General features: G+C 40.5%; 1 protein-coding gene across 1 annotated transcript in view; it reads left to right on the forward strand.

Moving 5' to 3' along the window:
- The first annotated feature begins 1,051 nt into the window (after nucleotides 1-1,051).
- fbxo41 (F-box protein 41) overlaps nucleotides 1,052-21,512 on the forward strand; it is a 72,864-nt gene continuing 52,403 nt past the window's right edge. Inside the window, exon 1 of the mRNA XM_084715255.1 lies at nucleotides 1,052-1,181. The gene's annotated coding sequence lies outside the window, so the exon portion shown is untranslated. The remainder of the gene's footprint in view (nucleotides 1,182-21,512) is intronic.

The raw sequence follows: 21,512 nt of genomic DNA on the forward strand, positions 1-21,512 counted from the left end.
CGTTGGTATATTTTTTTCCAGCAGCAACACGATTGGTTCGAAACAGTGGATATGGGAATTGTAGGGAATCCAATGTTAATGTTTGTTTATTCAGTAAATTAATGGAAATGAACTGAGGTCAAGGCTGCATTCCATTTTTTTTGTTTTGTTTTTTACTTTTATATGCAGCAGCTTCACTTACAAAGTACATAGCCTACTGTTGCATCCAGTATCCATACAATTGTGACATACTACTTCTTCTTGAGCTATCCCTCCTACTCATACACCTGTCGCAATCTGTAGCTGTCATCTGTTTGTGCTTTTTGGGCGGCTCATTCAATGGGATGTATTTTCCGCTGTGCAAAGGATTGTGGGTCCAATAGACAGAAAAGCTGGTGATGCATACTGCAAAATGTGACCAGATACAGTAGGGCATCCTGGTATTTTTGGCATGCTTGACATACTATGTAGTGTAGGTGCTGGAACAAACAGCAAGTGTCCTGGAGAGTCGTGTGACTCGTGGCCACACCTCTGGCAAAAGTTTTATAGTCAGGTGTTAAAGTATCCACTCCCTGCTCATTCAAGACAAACTAAATCACAAACAGCAGCCTCCTCAGCCACCTTTTATTCTGTGGAGGCCATCCAGGAATAAACACAGCTGGTGGTCCATGAATTGAATGACTCCTCGTGTCCCCCTTTGTATGAAGACTGCCTGAGAAGCATTTTGTTTGGGTGATTGACGGAACAATAAACAGTAAAGCCTCTGACATCCCTGTTTACTTGATGCCGATTAATTCACAAAGCAAAGAAGCAGCTGGCAGCACCAAATTGTCTTAAAAGCTTGTATGTTGGATGAATGGGACATGCTGTGTGTCTGTCTGTCCCTCCTCTCGTGTGTCCTGTCCGTCATCTCTCTCCACACCCTCAGCCTCCTCACAGGTACAGTCTCCTCTCTCCTTCATCAGAAGATGGGAGGGTGTGTTTTATGATTCATGTGTTTGCATCTGTTCAAGCCTTCTCTCTCCTCCCTCCTCCTCTCTGTCTCTCCTCCTCTCTGTCTGTCTCTCTGTCTCCTGGTCGTCCTCTGCAGGCCTGCTGCTCTCTGCTGCAGAGACGGGCTGCGTGACGTCAGTGAAGGCTCGAGCGGTTCTTGGTTGGAGGAGCGGAGGAGAAAAAAAAAATGGGACTGAGAAGACTGCGAGGTGAGTGCGAGCCGCACATTTCTCTCATTTTTTTCTTAACCCCACTCTGCTTCTGATCGCATTTGCGTCGCCGTGTGTGAGTGTGCGTGTGTATGAGTGTGTTTACAATGATCGCTTCATCGCTGCTCCTGTGCAACACATTTACGCAACGTCGGGGAGTCCAGTCCAGCGATGAGCCAGTGCTGCTGCTGCTGCTGGGAAAACAGGAGAAAATCGGGTCCATGCCAGCCTGTCTCCCTGTCCTCTGAGGGGGACACAGCTGCTGCCATCAGCATCCGTGTGAATTAACCTCACTCCGGGCCTGGTCGTGCTTTTGAAAGTCGTTATTAAGGCGTTCATTGCTCCATGATGACATTTGGTGATGCCGCTCGTCCACACCCACATGATATGCTGCGTGCGATTGATCCATGTGCAGTGCAGATATGAGGATCAGCGGTGTGTTTCAGCGCTGATTGTGCCAATGTTTTCTGTCACATCGAGAATGAGCTTTGATCGGCCTGTTTGGCCTGGATGTACCTGCTATTGCTGTGTTTATATGTGCTGTAGTGCAAGTTACATGTGTCTGCTTATAGTGCTCACACAGCCTCTTTTAGTGTATGAATGCGCCATTATTCCATTTACACACATGCATTTATCATCTTCTTGCAGTCATGTTTGCAGACTGGAGTCTTCATGCATCTTGTAGTTTTTTAATATTCCTCTGAGCACACTTGAATTCAAGATTAAAGTGTCCAACTGGATCATCATGACTCTGTAATATTCACACTCTAATAATAATATTCCCACGGGATGCCTCAAAAACTCTCCTGGTGTGTGCCACATATCCTGAGGCAGCAGCACTCTGCTGAAGTGACAAACAGCCAGGACTGCTGCTGGAGTTTGGGAAACTGTCATGTGACTACAGTTCATGATGAGAAATGTGACTCAGAGAGTCAGTGGGCCTGAGCCTATATGCTGCTGCTGTGTTTGTGTCAGATGTGAGCGAGAGTTGGAGCAGTCATGCAGAAAAGAGGAGGAATAACTGCAAGAGGAGAAGCGGAACATGAACATGTTTTATGGATTTCTTATAGGGCATTTTAAAGGCATAATATGCAGCATTTCCCCCCCAAAAAAATTAGTGTACATCTGTAGTGTTCTATCTGTAGTGACCCTGCCCTCTACCTGTAATTTCCCATTATTTTGCTGTACTCTGGACACTTTACCAGCCCAAAATGTCAGTATTTGATGTCCAGGGAATGAAACTCAACAATCGACTCTTTCTGGTGCATCTATGAACAGCTCAGACAAATCCTAGTGATTGTCAAAAGTTATATTAAGACTTTTGCTCTTTTCTCCTTAAGTATGACACTGAGGGCTTCATTTCTACTTAGCTGAGGGACTCATGTAAAGGTGTTGCACAGCCTCCCTTAAAAGGCTTCTTTGGTTAAAGAAAAACTTAAAATCATTTCCTGCATTGAAAAAGATTTTACAGCAGTAAAGTTCTGCAGTTTCCATGGAAACCATTTGTTTTCTTGCACTGATGCTTGTTTTACCTGTAACCAGCTCCGTCAGAGAAGTCCAAAAAATATGTCTAATTACAGGAAGAAAGCCAACAAAACTAGTAAGAATAAGTTAAAGTTAACTTTAAGGTTACTTGAAGACATAATATGCAACTTTTTTCTAGAAGAAAATGTATGGGCTCATATAAATATAATTCCTCTGCATCATCACTTATGATGATGAGTGTGTGGTGGTCTCTGTAATTGCAGATCCTACCCTCTGCCTGTATTTCTCATCATTTTGCAATGCTTGGCATGTTTTACCAACCCTAAACGCTGCCCGGAGAATGAGACTCCACAATAAACTATATTTCTGGTGCGTTTACAAACAACTCAGGAAAAAAAAAAAACATTGATTTTACCTTTAAAGGTTGTTAAGGTTGATTTTACCTTTAAAGTAACTGTTAAGGTTAGACCAACTGTTAGTCTGCACAGCTGACAGTGAAAGTAATCTCTTGACAAAAGTCGTGCAACATAAAGATGACATCTTCTTTAACCAGGTATTTATTTATCTTTTAAATTTCATTTCACATTAAAGCATTTAAGCTATAGCTATGAACTAGACCGTGATGGTTACTTTAGGTAACATTGTAGCCTAGCCAGCTAACATGAAGTAGGCTCAATCATATAACTAGCATTCTCAATTACATGGTAACCTAATGTGCAATAAAAATCAGTGTTTAACAGAATTTATTCCATACATTATTCATTTATTCCCATAAACATGGCCATGTTGCAGTTAAAATAGTAAGAGCCTTACCGTACGTGACCTTTTTATCCTTACTTTGGTTGCTCTTTGGTCCAACAGTTAAACTAAGTTTAAGGGATTCTGTAGGTATAGGCCTTTAGAAACCTGAAAGAAGAAACCTTTAGAACGCTGATTCCTAAAGGGCGGGTCAAAGTGTGAAGGCTCTGTAGGTGGGCCTTGAGAGGTAATGAAAAATATGTGAAAAAAACGTTTTTAAGTTTCAAATTTTTAAGTTTGAAATTACCATGAAATATTTCTGATTAACTAAAGAAAATATTCAGAACGAATAAAACAAAACCATGGGATATAAATCACATGTTATTCTTCATTCTAGGGTAACAGGTGTTGTTATTTGGTGACCCGTCACATTAACCCTGGAACATCTTATCTTAGATCTCATCTTTGGCACGGTTACTCTCATGTGATCAGAGCGGTGATTAAAGGTCATGGCATTCTTCAGTTTGGGAATGGCTGCTTTAGGAGAAGACTTTAGGGTGTTTTTGTTTTGTTTGTCATTTTAACATGGACTTAAAGGAAAATCTCAACTCAAGGTGTTTTGTACAACTGGCCTCTGTGCCTGCACTGCAGCAGTATACAACATGCTACATGCTTGTGTGCAGACCTGACAGCTTTGTCACTCACTGGTCAAAGACTGCCTGATAGCACACCTGCAGTTTCCAGCAGGCCTGTTCTGAAAATGTCACTGCAGGCAAATGGTTTCCCAAATGATCACATGTGAGGCAGAAATTCATCCTGATGCAGAATATTTTTATTGTGCAGTGCTTAGCATCGCATATTCCTACTGCTGTGTGTGTGTGTGTGTGTATGGTTATGTTACTTTGTGTTTGTGTGTTTGTATTCAGTATGCATGTGTGCATGGCTCTTAGAACTGTGACAGTGAATCGCATATTCATTACCCATAATCCCACAGCAGCTAGAAATCCTCCAATCCTCCAAACAGACATACTGTATGAGTGTCTGTTTACAATATTGTCTTCGTGCCATTTTGGGACAGTAAGGAAATTTTTGTTTACATACTGATTCTGAAGAGTGTCTCTTTTGTCACACAATATATGTTTTTTTTTTTTTATCTATCTATCTATCTATCTATCTGTCTGTCTGTCTGTCTGTCTGTCTGTTGACTGAGTGATTGACGGTTACTTCTCTGGATGTCTTGGTGTGAGGTTCATAGATCAGACAGGGATGCACATATCCTGCAGATATTTACAGGATTTCTTTTTGGCTCATTTCTCAAAACAGTCTTAACAGTCTCTAAACTGTCACAACTGTTTCATGGGGCATCAAAACTCTATTGCATGTTTTCAAAAGGTAGTAAATCACCCAAAACATTTCATTCATGTTTCAAAGCCAAGTTATTGTGTCAGTAAATTGGCCACTGCCAACAAAATGAAAAATTGTTTTGTACTGGTCAAAATGTCGAATGAGAAATTCCAATCTGCTGTGAACAACAAACTAATTGTCCAGAGATTTGAACTTGTCACTCTCATAAAGAATTGGACCAAAGCAAATGAGAAAACTGTAATAAACTAAACCAGACTCTGGATGCAAAGTCAAAACTTTTTAGTAATATAATGGAGGTTTTGGTCTTCTTATAGAATTTGCTGACAATAACAAACATAAGGCTGCTATGAACAATTATTTTCCTTACTGATTAATCCACCGATTATTTTTTCCATGTATTGATTCATATTTTGTAAGTAAAATATCAGAAAGATCTTTAAAAGTTTTGTTTTGTCTGACCAACAATCCAAAATCCAAAGAGAACCTGATGTAAAACAGAGAAAAGCAACAAATCTTCAGACTGGAGATGAAACCATTAAATATTTGCAGTTTTTCTCAAATGACTCAAAGACCTAATCAAACATCATAATAGTTACTAATTAATACTCTGTCGATCCATTAATCACTTCAGCTCTAAAGTGAAATATATCACCAGCCTTATCCTTCAAAACAAACAAGGCACTCTCTCCTCTGCACTAGTCTCCAGTTTTGTTCCTAATTTGAAAGTTGTTATTTCATCGTTATCAAGTTTCGTGTTCATTCTCTTGTGATCAGACTGTTTTTCCCTTTAGCTAATCATTAATTTATGACTGTCTCGGTATTCACTTCTGTTTTAACGAGGCTGTGTGTGTGTGTGTGTGTGTGTGTGTGTGTGTGTGTTGTGCCCATGCCCAGCTGGCTCAGGCATCTCCGGGCCGTTCTGTTATTGTTGTAGTAAAATGGTGTTCATCCAACCATCACTTAGAGATCAGGGATCAGACTCATGATTCTGGCTTTAGGGCATTTAAACTTTTCTGACAGCCAATGACAGCCAGAGACTGGCAGTGGAAAAATACTGAAAGGCCTTAATGTGCAAATTAGTCCAGGGTTTTATGGTGGTACTTATCAGTGTTGGGCAAGTTACTTGGGAAGTGTACTAAGCTGCTTTTTATTTATTACTCCTTTTAATATAATATAATATTACTTTACTAATAACTTGGTATCAAAAGTAATACGTTTCATTACTCATTATATTAAGTAATAAGTTAAACTGTTACCACCCAGAAACTTTGGTTGTTAGCTGTCTAAATATTGGCTTTAACCTGTGAAAGTATACTTCTCTCTCTCCAGCCTTTCCTTAGTTTTTTGGTGAACAGCTGTAGTGACCTGCCCTGACCTCCCACACATACAAGTCACCAGAACTAACTCAGCACCTCAGAGTTACTGTAATATTATTACTGTTTTGGAAATTGTAGAATGTCCTTTATTAGTCTCACATGGGGGGAAATTAAATTTGTCCTTATGGACTGAGCTACTGCTGCCCCATAACACCACATATCACTTGGTAAAGTACTGATATCACAGTAATGTATGGCTGAGTAATTTATTACTGCCCAGAACTGGTACTTATTGATAGTGAGTGTATTACCTACAGTAGAAGGAGAAGCAGCAGGAGTACCAGTGTGGGAAGCCAAGCAATGTCCTGCTGTGGACAGGGTCAGCAACAAAAATCTGTATTACTTTAAATGTTTTTTCATCACTTTACCTTTGCCATCAGACAGCCTTTTCCAACAGGAACCTTCTGTTACACAAGCCAAATATCACTGTCTCCAAACTAACCAGACACTGTAGGTAATACAGTGAATATCTACCTCATATCTCCTACGACCCCACTTCAAATAATCTGAACTATCCCTTAGACCAGTGGTGCCCAACCCTGGTCCTCAGGGCCCACTGTCCTGCATGTTTTAGATGTTTCCCTGCTCCAACACACCTGATTCAAATGATCAGGCTGTTGTCAGGCTTCTGCAGAGGCTTGATGATGAGCTGATCATTTGAATCAGGTGTGTTGGAGCAGGGAAACATCTAAAACATGCAGGACAGTGGGCCCTGAGGACCAGGGTTGGGCACCACTGCCTTAGACTATTTCTTCTTTATTGTTTTTCAAACCATCGGATAACGACATCTGCCTCATGATTGACATGCTATCAAATTTTATTAAACGGTCTCTCATGTGGAGTCTCGTTAGACAGAGCGCTATATGCCCGCCCAGCCTTAATAGGAAATGTTTAATCTGCACTGATTTTCTCACTACTCTAACAGAAACTCGAATATCATTTCAACACAGGCTCAGGATTAATGAGTATAAGAAGACCTCTGAGACATTCAAAATGCGGCCACAAATCACAGAGGCCATTTTCTGCATCATTTCCCACAGACGTCCTCTATGGAAGCTCCGTCCCCTGTCTTGTTTTGGCTAGCACGTGGGGCTTAACGTACGTACATAAGAAGCTTACTTGTGTTCTTTTAAGAGGATATGAGATACTGAAGAACTACAGTATCTTATCCACTTCTGATTGGATAAGAAATTGCTCAGTGGAGATGACAAATGTGTCGAACACATGTGAGAGGGCTCCCTGCATAGATGCCAGTAGATTAGATTAGTGCCACTAGGTACACACACAGTATGAACTATTAATTGATCTTATTACCTGTTGAGAAAACTGTTAGCTGTCAATTAGTTTGATCAGCAGTGGACCTGCATACATAGTGATCACAACAGGAGTCAGTGCTGTTTAGCAACATCCTCCCAGTATACATTGTTGATGTATGTATACTGGAGGATAAGTGTTTCTGTGAACAGCCGTGTGGATCAATAGTAGACAGTGGTGAGGCGGGGATCGGGTCCGTCTATCGGCTCACATTGTGAGAGTCCATCCATCTCATTCACTCACGATCCCAGCCTCATCCTGGCCTGAGCTCCAATAATGACACTCATTTCAGTGTCACTGCAGCGAGAGCTGTGCAGCTTTAGCTTTCTGTTTGTGTTCAGTCTCAGTGTGGCATCTGAATGTTAATGCTGCTTCAGTGGGTGCTGCCTGGCTCAGTGTCTCTCCTTTTATTAATTAAATAATGGTTAAAACAACATAGTTACCATACATTAGTCAACAACATTTAATAGTCCAAGTACAATATCAGTTCTTCTTTTAGTAGCTCTCTTTTATCTGTTTTTGGTCCACCGATTCGACATCCCGACTTTGTTCAAGAACTAATCACTAATGGTGTCTGCTTACTGTTTTGTGCTGAGTAAGAGGTTGTCATTGGGTTTTTTAGAGCTTCCTCTTTAAAACGAGCTGCTGTAAAGCACCTTGCTACTGTATTCCCTCTTGTCAATCTGGCCTCCGGCCGTCTTTGAGTTTCCCAGTCTAATAGGACTGCTAACTGAGCTCACTAGCTAATTGCAGCTACTGGACAGTTATTAGCAGCAGTGGTATCATTTGGCTGCTTCCCCAGCTCTGGTACTGGTGCTCATTTCAGCAACGCTCTTGTCCAGAATCCCCCACGTGGTTTCCTCCTCCTTGGGCCTGAAAACCTCATCCGCACAGTGGTTCAAAGCTCCTGTGCTTGTGCTGTAAACAAACATCGATGCTCCGCTGGCTCAGTTAAGTGCAAGTTCCTCATATTGTTAGTGATTTCCATGTTACAAGAGAAATGGTCAATGTTGCGACAAACCCCTGATACTTTCATCCCAGGTGTAAAATGACAAGGTGCAGCTCCCAATTGGAGTTTGAGGATTTTTTTGTATGCAACTAACAAATAAATGTAAAAAAGTTTGGGTGATTATAGGGGGAAGCATTAGGAGGATGAAAATAGTTTAGCGTCAGTAGTTTAGTGTTGCATCGTAGGTTGTTTGTTGCCTTAATGTTGCTAGGCGAGCAAGTTTAAGTTGGTTTCAACACATCCCTCTCCATTGTGTCTGCTAAGGTTAGACAAGCCTGAAAATGTTGAAAAACCACAGCAGTTACCTTTGCGCTCATGTTGAGGCCCAAAGAGTGGAAAGCATCTGCAAATAAGTTTAAGCTAAGTTACAAATCTGCCAAGCTGCCAGGAAATACAGAGTCACAGAATCTCATGTTAGAAGATGTCCAGCCTACAAGTCAGCCTGAGAACCATCAAAGAACAACTTAAGTCCCGTGGATTACTCAGTCAGGACTATCACACTTTGACATGCTCATAGGAGCCTACTGTAGAAGGCATCAAGAGCTTTCACTAACCCTCCTGTTCAGTTTATAAAGGAGTCTATATATTATAATGCAGCCCGACTGGGGAATGTGTCGAATCTCTGCAGGGTTCTTGTCCATGTTGGCTGCTGTGACAACGCCTGCAGTCATTTTCTCTTCATTTACTTGGATGTTTCGGTTTTATGATGACATTGACTGTGAAAATGATATGTGAGAGTGGGAGGAGCACATTCATACCAGCTGGGAAAACATCGCCATTGTTGAGGTGTAGGTTGATCCTCGTGCCGCACCTCTCATACAGTCTTGGCACCTCCAGTTTTAAGTACAGTATGCTAACTGCTCGTTCGAGTTCGGTGCTGCTGCATCTCGGGGTGAAGCTTTGCAGAGGACTGGCATGACTGCTGTGATACACCTTGACTCACTCTGCTCCTCCTCACACCTCCAAGCAAAACAAATCTTTATCAGAGAGCACAGGCACACAGGAATAAATCTCACCTGACTGTGAGAGAGAGAGAGAGAGAGCTCCTGAGCCGCTCTGCTGAACCCAAATTCCATGAAGCCGGGTGACATTTTGCTTGTAGCCGGTGCCTTGTATTATTTATGAATGAATTCAGACCAATTTGATCAGTTGGTGTTCATCCTTTAGAGCTGAACTTTTAACAGTCACGTCATTAGTGTAGCCTGAGGGCCAGCTGATGTTTTATGCACAATGGTGCAGAGTTTAAAAATTCTGTTGCAGTGGCTGCAGCACAAGCCACAGTATCCTCATACACATAATGGAGGGGGTTTGGAATAAATAAGTTATTATTGCAACTCGGGTTATTGTGCTTCTGTGCCTCTGGTAATGTCAGCTGATTCTCATGATTTTCAAAGAATTGACCATTTATGGCAAACGGCTGCAGTTAGATTTGGTGAAAAATGCTCTGCTCTTTGAGGGTGTTCATAGAGAATCTGATCAACAACCAGGATTCTGCCGGGAGAACTAAACCCCTCTGAATAAACACATGAATCTTAGTTAAAATTAGGGGGTGCTGAAGGAGCTGGAGCAGCAAACAGCGTTGGAATGAGCGGATCGGCAGGGTAGTGGTGAGAAGCGCTGTATTGCACACCTGCATGACTTTGACTAGGTGTTAGTAGTCAGCTGATGGTCACGCAGCTGGGAATAAGCCAGTGATGGTGAAGCATGAATGAAGAAGCTGACGCCATTCAGGTAATTCAGCTGTGACCTCAGTGCAGTGCCTGAACTAATCCAGAGAACATTTCTCTGCTGAAAAGATGTTTTGAAAATGACCATGGTCACTGGTGAAAAGCGGTCAGAACTGGTTCAAGATTGAGTGTTTTTTTTTCAAAGACTATTTGAAGATGTTGCTTGAATGTTTACATTTAGACCATATTTCACGTTCTGTTTATCCTCTACGCTGCGCAAATAATAGCTTGTTGTATGTTTGGAGTCTAAACTACGTACAGGTTTCTCAGTTGAACGTCAGAAAAAAACTCAAACAGGACTTGAATGCTGCTGTTCTAGAAGAAAGGCCTGCGTTTGACTCATTTATCCACCACACCTTCCTGCCTTTAACAGCAAGTCCTGGTGCATATATCCTCGGAGGAGTCAAAGCTAAAACCAATACACTTAATTACTTGTGCATTCATGTCATTACAGTATCCTGGAACACAGCTGTTACAGAGTTCATATTTATGATACTTTATATGAGACCTTAAATGTGATGAAATAACATCTTTGTGTGGACTTTGTGTGGATTTCACCTACCAAATGTAATTTTTTGGTGCTTTTATGATTTTTTTTAAGTCTATGTCACTATATAATCTATGTAGTTACTTTAAAGTCATTATTAAATGCTGAGTAGGCCTACAATTTTGTTTTTATTTATAGTCAATAAAGGTATTCTATTAAGGCCTGGGTGATATAGCCAAAAAGTATGTTACAATAGTTAAGTTTCATATCGGTAGATATTGATATCGACCATGAAGCTTGTGACTGATGACCTGTTGTGTTCTCTGAAGGTTGTTAGCAGCTGAAGTCATAAAGAAGTTTATTGGTCTTGGTCTTGGTCTCTATTGGGCCTGGTCTTTGGTCTGATAGTTGTTGATCCATCTGTCCATTTTCTTCTGCTTATCAGCGGTTGGGTCGCAATGGCAGTAGGTTGCGCATGACGACCCTCTCCTCCTCCATCTCAGTTGGCTGCTTTCTACGCGAAGGTCCTGCGGTTCTACTCCGGGCTCCCTCTGTATGAACAAGCCTCTCACCCTCTGATAATTGCTGTCAGACTTAAAAAAATCATCTGCACTCATTTTCTTACGTGTCACTCATGCTGTTTGTTGTCTCACATGTAACTCTGCGATGTTTCTTACGTGTCAGTGGGGCAACTGTAAAACATACCGGTGAAATGATTGGCTGTTCGTATGTCACTGTAGCACCTTGGGATATGATAGGCTGAGAGTAAGCCAGAAGGGTGCACAAGTGAGGTCTGTCTGTTAAATGATTGGCTGTTTGTTTGTCTGTCACTCGTAGCATGCTCCGTTATCAAGAGATAGGACAGGCTGTCTATGAGCAGGGCGTAGTTGTCTTGTGCTTTCATGGCGGTTTGCATTCAGTGTATTTAAATGAAACTATTGAACATTTTATCAAGCTACTTTCTTATTGCTATTGATGAGATGTCTTATCACCACTAGCTATCACTATTGTTTTATCGCCCAGGCATAATTTGATCACAGATGGGCCAATGAAAATCATAACATGCAGGTTTTGAGAGGTGACCGTAACCACTGAGCAGAACTGAGCAGGAGCTGGCAGAAGTTAAATAAGACTAAGAGACCTAGTTTTAGAGAAACAGAAACCCCTTTTAAATGAATACCTGCTATTCATAATGCATTAAAATGCAACATTTAAAGATACTAATACTCTTGAGTAGTTTTTTTAGCAGAATGCTTTTTTCTTTTACCTGAGTATGTTTTGAGTCCAGTAGTTTTATTTCTAGTTAAGTAGTCTGACTCCCTGGATGCACACAGCAGTGCTATCATGGTATCTGCTATCTACATTTTCAAAGTCCCCAGGAAACAAGAAAAACCACTGACCTGCACCCTAAATGCTGAAAACAGCAAATCAGCACCTGAGATGCTAATGGTACAAACAAATAAACAGGGTGACAACTGTTATCTTTTCTTTTGCAGTGATGTGGTCTTTTTAATGCCAGAGCTCACCTCCCGATGTGCAAATGTTCCACCAAAACAGGTTCCTCCTCGACACTATTTTGCAGCACCATCACTGCATCCATCCCAGGACATTTGTGCTTGGTTTAACGAAATGCAAACAAGGTGGGGCTTTTTTCTCCTTATAGCAGAATTTGCAAGTGTGGAGCCAGACTGAACTGAACTACTTTCAGTAATCATCTCATTCTATTCAATAGACATTGCTTTGTGAAAACTAGATGAAACTGCCTTTACAATGATTTGAGAAACAAGCAGATGCAACACAATCCAAAGACAAACATATAAACAAAAATCTCAAGGGCTGTTTGTAGTGCCAACAGCTGTGCAAAGCATCCAGAACATCCAAGTCAGTTTACTTATATGGCCCTTTTAGATAAGTAAGGATGTTACAGAGAATGAAAACCCTGCTTAGATCTAATAAATCAAGAATGTATCACAAAGTGCCAAAATTAACACAGAGAGATTGCCTGTAGATTACAAACACTCTCCACGTTTTACCAGTGGGTGGTTGGAGAAAAACTTTTAAGACTTTAAGAAGAAGAAGTCTGTACAGATTAGAAAGAAAGTTAAAAAAAGAGAGTGACCTTGGGCTGGCTGAGTCAGAGAGAGATCACCCACTGGGATGGTTGAGTTCTCAGTGAGCGTTGCGATAAAATATTCAAATATCTGGCACCATAAATGTGCAAAGCTCGTGGTTTGAACCAGATGTGACTGGTGTTAGCCTCTGTCTTTTTCTCTTTAGCAGATAAATGCTGCCATGCTGGACACAGTAGCACAGCAGGCACAACGAGGGTGTTTGTAGCAGAGCTGCAATTGAGTGTCCCAGACCTCCTAATTAAAAGTGCTTAACTACCGCTGTGTACACAAACTGTTAGCCAGTGACCACATACCTGCAGTGGTTAAGATTAAAAGATGCAGTTACAGAGGGAGAGGGAGAAAATGACTGTAGATGTTTGTATGTATTGATTTAGGATAAGAAAAAGCATCGTATTATGCCTGAGTTAATACCTGACTTCACTTTAATGTGAGAACCATATTGATATGATATGCTAAGTCTTGTTCCATTTAGTGTAGCAGAGCCTTTCCAGTGGGCCAGTGTACACAATAACAGCCCCCTGACTTTGTTTGACCTGAATGGAATGGACTCATAATTAGTATAATTCATGACACCTGTGTTTACTATTTTATGTCAAAATAGCTGCGGTAAAAAATCTGTGGAAGCAATATTAACATATTAATGTCTCAAAATTATGATTCAGTGCTTATTCATTCTTGGGCAGGGCTGGACGATGGATGTAATCAGATAGTAAATGGACTGCATTTACATACTGTAGTGCTTTTTACACTACAGCACTTTATAATGTCTCATTCATCAGTGCATACACTGTCTGCAATGAAAGGTGCTTGGAAACAGGCTTTTGGACGATGATCACAACACACTTACACTGAAAGTTAAAGGTACGCCACGGAGGTTTGCTTGTCAACAGACAAAGATATGTTTAAATTCAGTCTTACTCATCAAAACGCATTATGTATCGTTTGAATGCATTCCCTTTGTCATTAAACATTTGCAGAGGAAGAATTTCAAACCTTTATTGTTTAAAATCATGTTTGCTTGCTAGCAGTCTTTATCTTGCTTGCATTTGCATCGCTGCATTTTTTGGCCACCAACTGAGGATCAGTGGAGCATAATGAGAGTACAGTTGCATGTTAATGGGTTCTCTACAACATGTTCCTGCAATGTTTTACAATAAAAGACTTGATAACAGATGAAGGGTTTCTGTCCACTGAAATGTAAATTGAAACAGATGGTGTACAGTTGTTAAGTTTGTAGTAACAGCATAATGCAGAAACTTAAACAGAGCAGAACAGATCAAAATTCACTTACATACATAAGTATGTACTTACCTTTCAGTTGACTATGTTACTGACCTGCACTGACTGTAGGACTAAACTATACTTCGCTAACATAACACAGTTATAATGAAAAGGGAAATTGTTTGGATCTTTTTTCATTAACTTAACAACAATCTTTCACAATCTAGTTAGCAACTTTCTGTGATGACACCACGTGACTCCGCACCACCGTCTGTGCAGCTGCGGTATGTTCTCTGCTGCATGTGCTGCTGTTAGTGTTCAGAGTATTATAGCAAAAGCCCACATGTCCCATCATGCCTTTTCATTCTTGACTGAGTACTTAGTTAAATTTGATGTTTTATGTTCCAAAATGTAAATGTTACTTTTAGTTTCCTTTCAGAATATTGTGGTTTTACACTGGTGATTGTCATTTTGTTTTTTTTTTGTTTTTTTATAGTTAAAAAGTTATTTGTAAGGTGGCTGTTGGGTTTCTTGAGCCCAGCTGTATTACTATTATATTATTACATTTGGGAGATGCTAACAAACCAGGCGTCCACTCCTAAAAACACACGATGCTGCTAGTGGTTGAAAATTCCACAGGGTGCCTTTAGTAAACAAACATTTAATAAACATTGTATTATTTCCCAGCTCTACTCTTTAAGAGCAAAATACAAACAACCTCATAGAGTTTTCAACTTATTTTATATTGTATATGCCCTTCATGACTTCTTTATCATGTCTAAAACCCCTGCAGTATCTGTTCAACCCTGAGAAACACTTTGACTGTCTCTGTCTTTCCCATTCATGCAACTTCCTCACACCCACACCTCTGCTCCCACTGCCTGTCTCCTTCTCTTCTCTCTTTATCATCACCTTTCTCCATCTTCATTCCCTCTGTCTACTTGAGAATAGTCTCCTGTGAATAACTCCTGACTTTATACTCAGAAACCTTTTTTCTCTGCGATAGAAATAGACTGGCAGCCTCTAAAGATTGGACTCTGTTTTTAAAAACCCTTTGACTTTGGGTTACTGCCCTGTAAACATGCAAACAGCAATATATAAAGAGCCTTTTAGTCCTGTTGCGCTCACTCTCAGTCATGACCTTGTTGTAAAGAACCGCGGTCAAATTGAAGCTCATGTTGGACTGACTTTAATGCTTTGTTTGACTGTCTGAAAGCTTGGAATGGGATTGACAGACAGTAAAAATGAGATTGTTTGCCAGCAAAGAGCCTTTAAAAAGTAGTTTTCCATCAAAAGTCTGTACATTACGGTTACCTCAAGAGAAACAGAAATAAAATAACCAATTAGTGTGATATTTCTAATGGCCTGTCATGTCAGTCAGGAAAGTGGTCTATAGCAGAATGAAATGGTATTCTTTAGTAATGACTGTGTCCATCAGGCCTGGACTTACATCAGTCAGAGACAAACTAAACACAGCAGATACACATTAAAAGTCCCCAACAATACATACAAGCTCATTAAAAAGATTAACATAGTATTTAGGATCAGTACTCATACAGTATTTTCTTAATGTTCATATTAAGAATTACTGTAACACTTTGTAGTAAGGTGCTTGCAATAAGTGTTAGTTAATAGGTAATAACTGCTCCTATAAAATGCTTTTTAACATTACTGTGTTAATATGACTTCAAAAGTGTTAATAATAACATAATAAGCATTATCAGACATTTATAAACACTCGCTTATGAAGAAAAACTTAATAACAATGCTTATTAAGGTTAATTCATTCTTTATTGTGCACTCATTAAATTATTATTATTATGCTATTATTAACATCCATATAGACTTATAAACTCAGATTAATGTTACTAAGCATGTTATAAGCACCTCATAACTAACACTTATAACAAGCATGTTAATATAAAGTGTTACCAGAATTACAAATGTTTTAAACACTATCAGTAAATCCTGAATATTATGCCAACCTCTGTAGTATTTTGCCGTAGCACCAGGTGGCTGCTCTGTAGAGTCATTATTACAGAGGCTTTCTGTGCACAGTTGTGTCCTAAAATAGTGCAGAGACACAAAATGTGGCCTTGAGATTGAGGCAGATGTGCTTCTGATCAGAAGCACTGAGAGTTTTCTGTTTCCAATCCATCTGCCTTCATTTAAAGGAGCTTTTGTATGTCTCATCGGTGTTGAGTCACACAGCCTGTCAGATGGCTATTATAAGGTAGAGACTACTGTACCCTGGGTGCAGATTTCACAGCTGGTTTGGTTGTTTTTTTGGTTGTTCATGGTTTTTACATGTAAGAGGAGATTGATTTGAAACAGTCTCTAGTGTTGTCTAATGTTGTGTATGAGAATAAGACTGGCCACTGGCTGATCTGCCACCGTCTATATATTAAGGTGCAGGTTGAGACTTTTACAGGTGAATGTCTGTTACAGTTAAGCCCTTGCCAACTGAGTTAATAATGCTGATTAACCTCCAGTCCCTCCACACAACAGGAAATCAGCTCGAATCACCCAAGTTCACTCCTAGCATGTCTGCCCGAAACTTGAGCGTCATGATTGATAACCAACTAACCTTCAAGGTCCATGTGGCCCCGATTGCTCGCTCGTGTCAATTTTCCTTTTGCCACATCAGGAAGATCAGACCCTACCTGCAGCAGCATGCAGTACTCCTGGTACAAGCTCTCGTGTTATCACGCATTGACGACTGCAACTCCTTACTGGCAGGCCTCCCTGCATGTACGGTCAAACCTCTGCAGATGATCCAGAATGCGGCGGCACGTCTGGTTTTCAACCAGCCCAAAACAGCACGTAACCCCGCCGTTCAGATCGCTCCCCTGGCTTCCCATTGCTGCCTGAATCAAATTCAAAACCCTGACCCTTGCCTACAAAACAGCAACTAAAAAACAGCTCCCACCTACCTTAACTCCCTCACTGAGGTCTACACTTCCCTCCTGCTCGCTGTGCTTTGCCAGTGAAAGGTGCCTGATTCAACCACCACAACAGGACCCGAGGGCGCTAGCTAGACTCTTCCCTTTTGTAGTGTCCAACAAGTTACATAACTGTTCGATCTGCAGAGTCCCGCTCAGTCTCAGTATGGCGGAGTGGATCTTGTTTTGCTTTATCCATCTAATGTTTAAAAAATAATCTTCCATTTGAATGATGATGAAATAATTCTTAGTTGCAGCTCCAGTTCATAATGTGAATTCAATGCCTGACAAAGGTCCATGACCAAATCTCTAATACATATTCAGTGCTGAGAGTAGGGTTTGGTGATGTCTGCCATTTTGGCAAATGACTGTCCACAGAGAAACGCTGCTGATGGACAATAATGTTTTTGTTGCTCTGACGGCAGCACCCACCTGTCTCAGTCAGATGGGAAACCTCCCATCACCAGCAATTAGATCAACTCTGACATCCCTGCCAGGTGAGTGTCTGACATATATCCCCACGCAGGGTTTACGAGGGTCTTTGCCTCTGCAAAACATGTCTGTAACTTAGTTGTGTACGGCCTCTGAATCTTGAAACAAAGTTAGCTGGCTGGTGTAGCTAAGCTAAGACAACAATAGTGCACATAAAAAAGGCATGATGGGAAGAAACACACCAACAGCAGCTCGCAGAAAAACAAAACAGAGTTGCCACCAAAGTAACTGAGCGTCCTGAGTTCACCTAACTGGGCAGATTTAATAAGAAAATAATAAACAGGAGATGGAGATGTAACATTAGTGCAGTGACCAGCAGAACAACTTCTTTTTATTGTCTCACTCACACGTCAATATGGATCTTCGACAACAACAAGCCTTTTAAAAGATGATGGTAAGATGGTAGGAGGTTCGGTGGTTGATGACTGTCAGCCATCACAATGGATGATGTCAATATAAAACCACAGTTACAGCTGGTTGCACGGCAGATGATCTTTTTGTAAAGTGATTTTGTAATATTTTTTGTTTCTAAGCGTTCAAAATTAAGATTGAACATATAAACTCCTAAGATGAAATTTCCTGGCACTCTTTGATGCTGGTAGAAATGAGGAGATCCGAAGGCCGTGAATATTTGTGTGTCTTTAAGTGCTACACGCACGTCCAGTATTCACTGATCAGAATAAAACATTAAAGGCCGTCCTCTGAGACATCTCAGCTGAGCTCCATTGGCAGGATGTGACATGTGGCTACCAAACAGCCTCACTTCCTTCCATTTCCTGCCTGGTTAAATACCTCACTGGGTAATTTTAAGCAGATGGGAACGCCTGCTGTCTGCAGTGTAGTGACTGCGCCTGTGAGATCCTCCTCCTTTAATAAGTGGGCACGGCTTGCCAGTGCACTCCCTGTTCCAGCTTCACCAGACGTCTAATAACAGTCTCAGTGACTTCTGGGGATTTCCAGTGTATAAGCCCTCTGTGAGGAACAGCCTGCATCTCAGATTTGTGATTACACCGCCTGTGTCTGTGCCTGCTGCTCCTCTCATTAATCATGGCTGTAGAAAGTTCTGAGAGGGGGTTTGTTCTGGTTCGAGCTTCAGTCTTGGATTATTGGACAACACCACAGCTGTAAGAGTCCAAATGGTCCTTGTTCAAACACAGACTGTGCCCACTCTACTGCATAGACGGCACTTGATACGCAGACCATGTGGCATTGGACTGTTCAAATTCGGGGCTTTAATATATCCATTCAGTCGGTCATCTTTTTATTGGAAGAGGTATGTTCAATATTCAGCAGTACTTGACAGTAGGGCTGTATCTTAATAGAAGTTCTGAAGCTTCATTCATAACACTGGCATCAAATTCTAAACAGAGATGCACCAATCCACATTTTTCTTTTTTTTAGTTCTGATCTAATACCTGAATTTTATTATCATTATTATTATCATTCATAATACTGCTATGACTAATAATAATAATGATAGATCGTCAGAATTTTACCATCTGGAAAGGTTCTTTTTGGAGGCTGTATCTGACAGAAAAGCTATTTTTAACATGATGATGAAAATCATGACACACGCAACATTATGTTCCTTACAAATTTTAATACGTTGGTTTCACGTGGTACATGAACGCTGGTGTCCTGGGTGAAAGTCCTGTGTTTGTTTGATCCACCACGCCTCCTCTATGTACAGACTCTCTATCTCTTTATACTACATCAACAACCAAAGGCGTCTTATACAGCTTCAGATGGATTTACACTGAAGTAATTTGAAAAGCCTGGTGTGTCACTTTAAGCTGCTAACAGATACCCTCCGCGTATGTATTATAACGGGTCCTTTACATGACATTAACACATATAATAACATATTTCATGTGACAGCAGCCCATATGGTTTCTAAAATGGTAAAATTGTATGAAGAACATAGACTGAAAAGTGGCTTTTTTAAAATTAGAAAAGAAATTTGCTGTCCAATATAATGTGATAAAACATGAGATGTTGCACTGAAAGTCGAGTAGTAATGTTTGTTGTTTCTGCTGGTAATAGGGAAACTTTATCCAGCTAAGTTTATACCCTGAAAATAGAAATCTTGATATAAAAAGCTTTTCAGCCCAAAGCTTATGATTATGTAATGTAAAGACAAGACCTCGTTTCCATTTCATAGTCAAAAAATGCACTAGATTTTTATCAGTTTTCAGTGAATTGCTTTTTGACACTGACTGAAGACCTAGCAGAATATTTTTCAGTACAGTACAGTCCTTGATCAGAGAATTGCACTCTAATTAGAGGAACTGATGCAAGGGAATTAACGGAGGCTACCATGCCGAATTTGTATTTCACCAGGGGCTTCAAGTGCTGGATAATTGGATAAACACAGTGATGCAATGTTCTTGACTTTGACTTGACTTGACTCTGCTCAGCATGTATGTAGCAGATAGAAATGATAAATGATATGATGATTTAAGTGATTAGAAATATCTTAAAATATTTTACCGCCAAGCACCAGTCTCATGAATGCATTATTCATCATTGTTCAGAAATAATGTTGAATTATTTCTTCACATTTTACTGGGGTATTATGAAAATGTAAGGCAGCATTTTAGGCTTGCAAGAAACTGCCGAGGTAATGGCTGGATAAAGAGGACACAACTCAGATAACAGATAGCAGAGTTCTTCAAGTTCCCGGATCCTCTTCTCAAGGACTTAAGAGTATTGTCCAGCTGACCTCGGAGACTTCAGACTAGAAGATGGATGTTGGCGCTAACAAGCACTCTCACTAATGGAACCATTTCCGTTCCCCAAGTCTTCCTCTGAGTATTTCAGGGTACAAGTGCAGGAGTTGGCTTTTTAACCCTTAGGTAAACTTAGGTTTCATGTTTCTTGACCACTAAACTTTAAGATCAATATTCCTACTTAGAGAGTTCAGACGCAGCGGGTTGTGATGTCTGCTGTGTCCAGACGGCTGCAGTAGCAAATATTGAGATGGACTGTCAATAATCATTTTTTACAAAGTTGTGTTGAAATGCTAATATCATGCGGGTCACTTAATGACAGATTTCTTTTCACTGTTGGATGGCAATTACACACAAATGTGCGAATGTGTCTGATTTCATTCTTCGTCTACAACCGACTAATGGTTCTCTGCACTTCTTTGACTTTTTTTTATAACTTAGAGCAGAAAAGCAAAAAGTTTTAATCATATGAGTCTGTAAAAGTTAAAGTAACAGGACTTACTTGGCCTCGTTGCAGGAAAACGCTGGACATATTTGTAGAAAAAGGCTGTGGAGTACTTCGTTTTGCAGTTGCACTGAGATATACAGGATTGTGCTAGACTAATGGTGACAGCAGCGGTTGTGCATGTGTGAAGCTCTGTTGGTTTCTAACCTGTTTTAGTTTGTGGATGATTTTGTTATTGTGTTCCCTGCTCAGCAATTATGAAACTGACCGTGGTTCAGCGGTGGATGAACATTTTGTTTTGGACATAAATGTGCCCAAAACAAAGAAAATGGTAATTGACTTCAGGAAGAAGACTTATTCTCTTCTTCCTGCTGTTATTCATGGCCAGAATGTTGAAGTTGGTCAACGGTACGACTATCTGGGGACAATAATGACAACAAGTTAACCTTTGAAACAAATACTGATGTTGTTTATGCAAAGGCCCTTCAGCGCATGTAAAGCTCAGATTTTTTAATGTTGACACCATATTTATGAGAATGTTATCTTCTTGTTGTATTGAATCGGTTCTAACCTTCTCTTTTATTTGCTGGTTTGGGTCACTTATCCTATAAAACAGGAACAAGTTAGATGGAATCGTTGGAAAGCACAGGGACGTTGCTTGCACAAATCAATGGGACCTTTCCCATGTGTATAAAGTCAGAGCCACAAAGGAGGCCCAGACAATCTGTGCCGACCTTAGAAGTCACCTTTTGTTCAGTGAGTTCAGGTTGTTTCAGATATATTCTGCCAAGATGCAGGAACGACACTCACTGTTACATGATTCTGCATTATATAATTCTGTGTTTATTCTGTGTGTGAATTAATCTATG

The sequence above is a fragment of the Lutjanus erythropterus genome, chromosome 3, assembly GCF_056507025.1.
Source record: "Lutjanus erythropterus isolate fLutEry1 chromosome 3, fLutEry1.hap2, whole genome shotgun sequence".
NCBI classification, from domain to species: Eukaryota; Metazoa; Chordata; class Actinopteri; order Lutjaniformes; family Lutjanidae; genus Lutjanus; species Lutjanus erythropterus.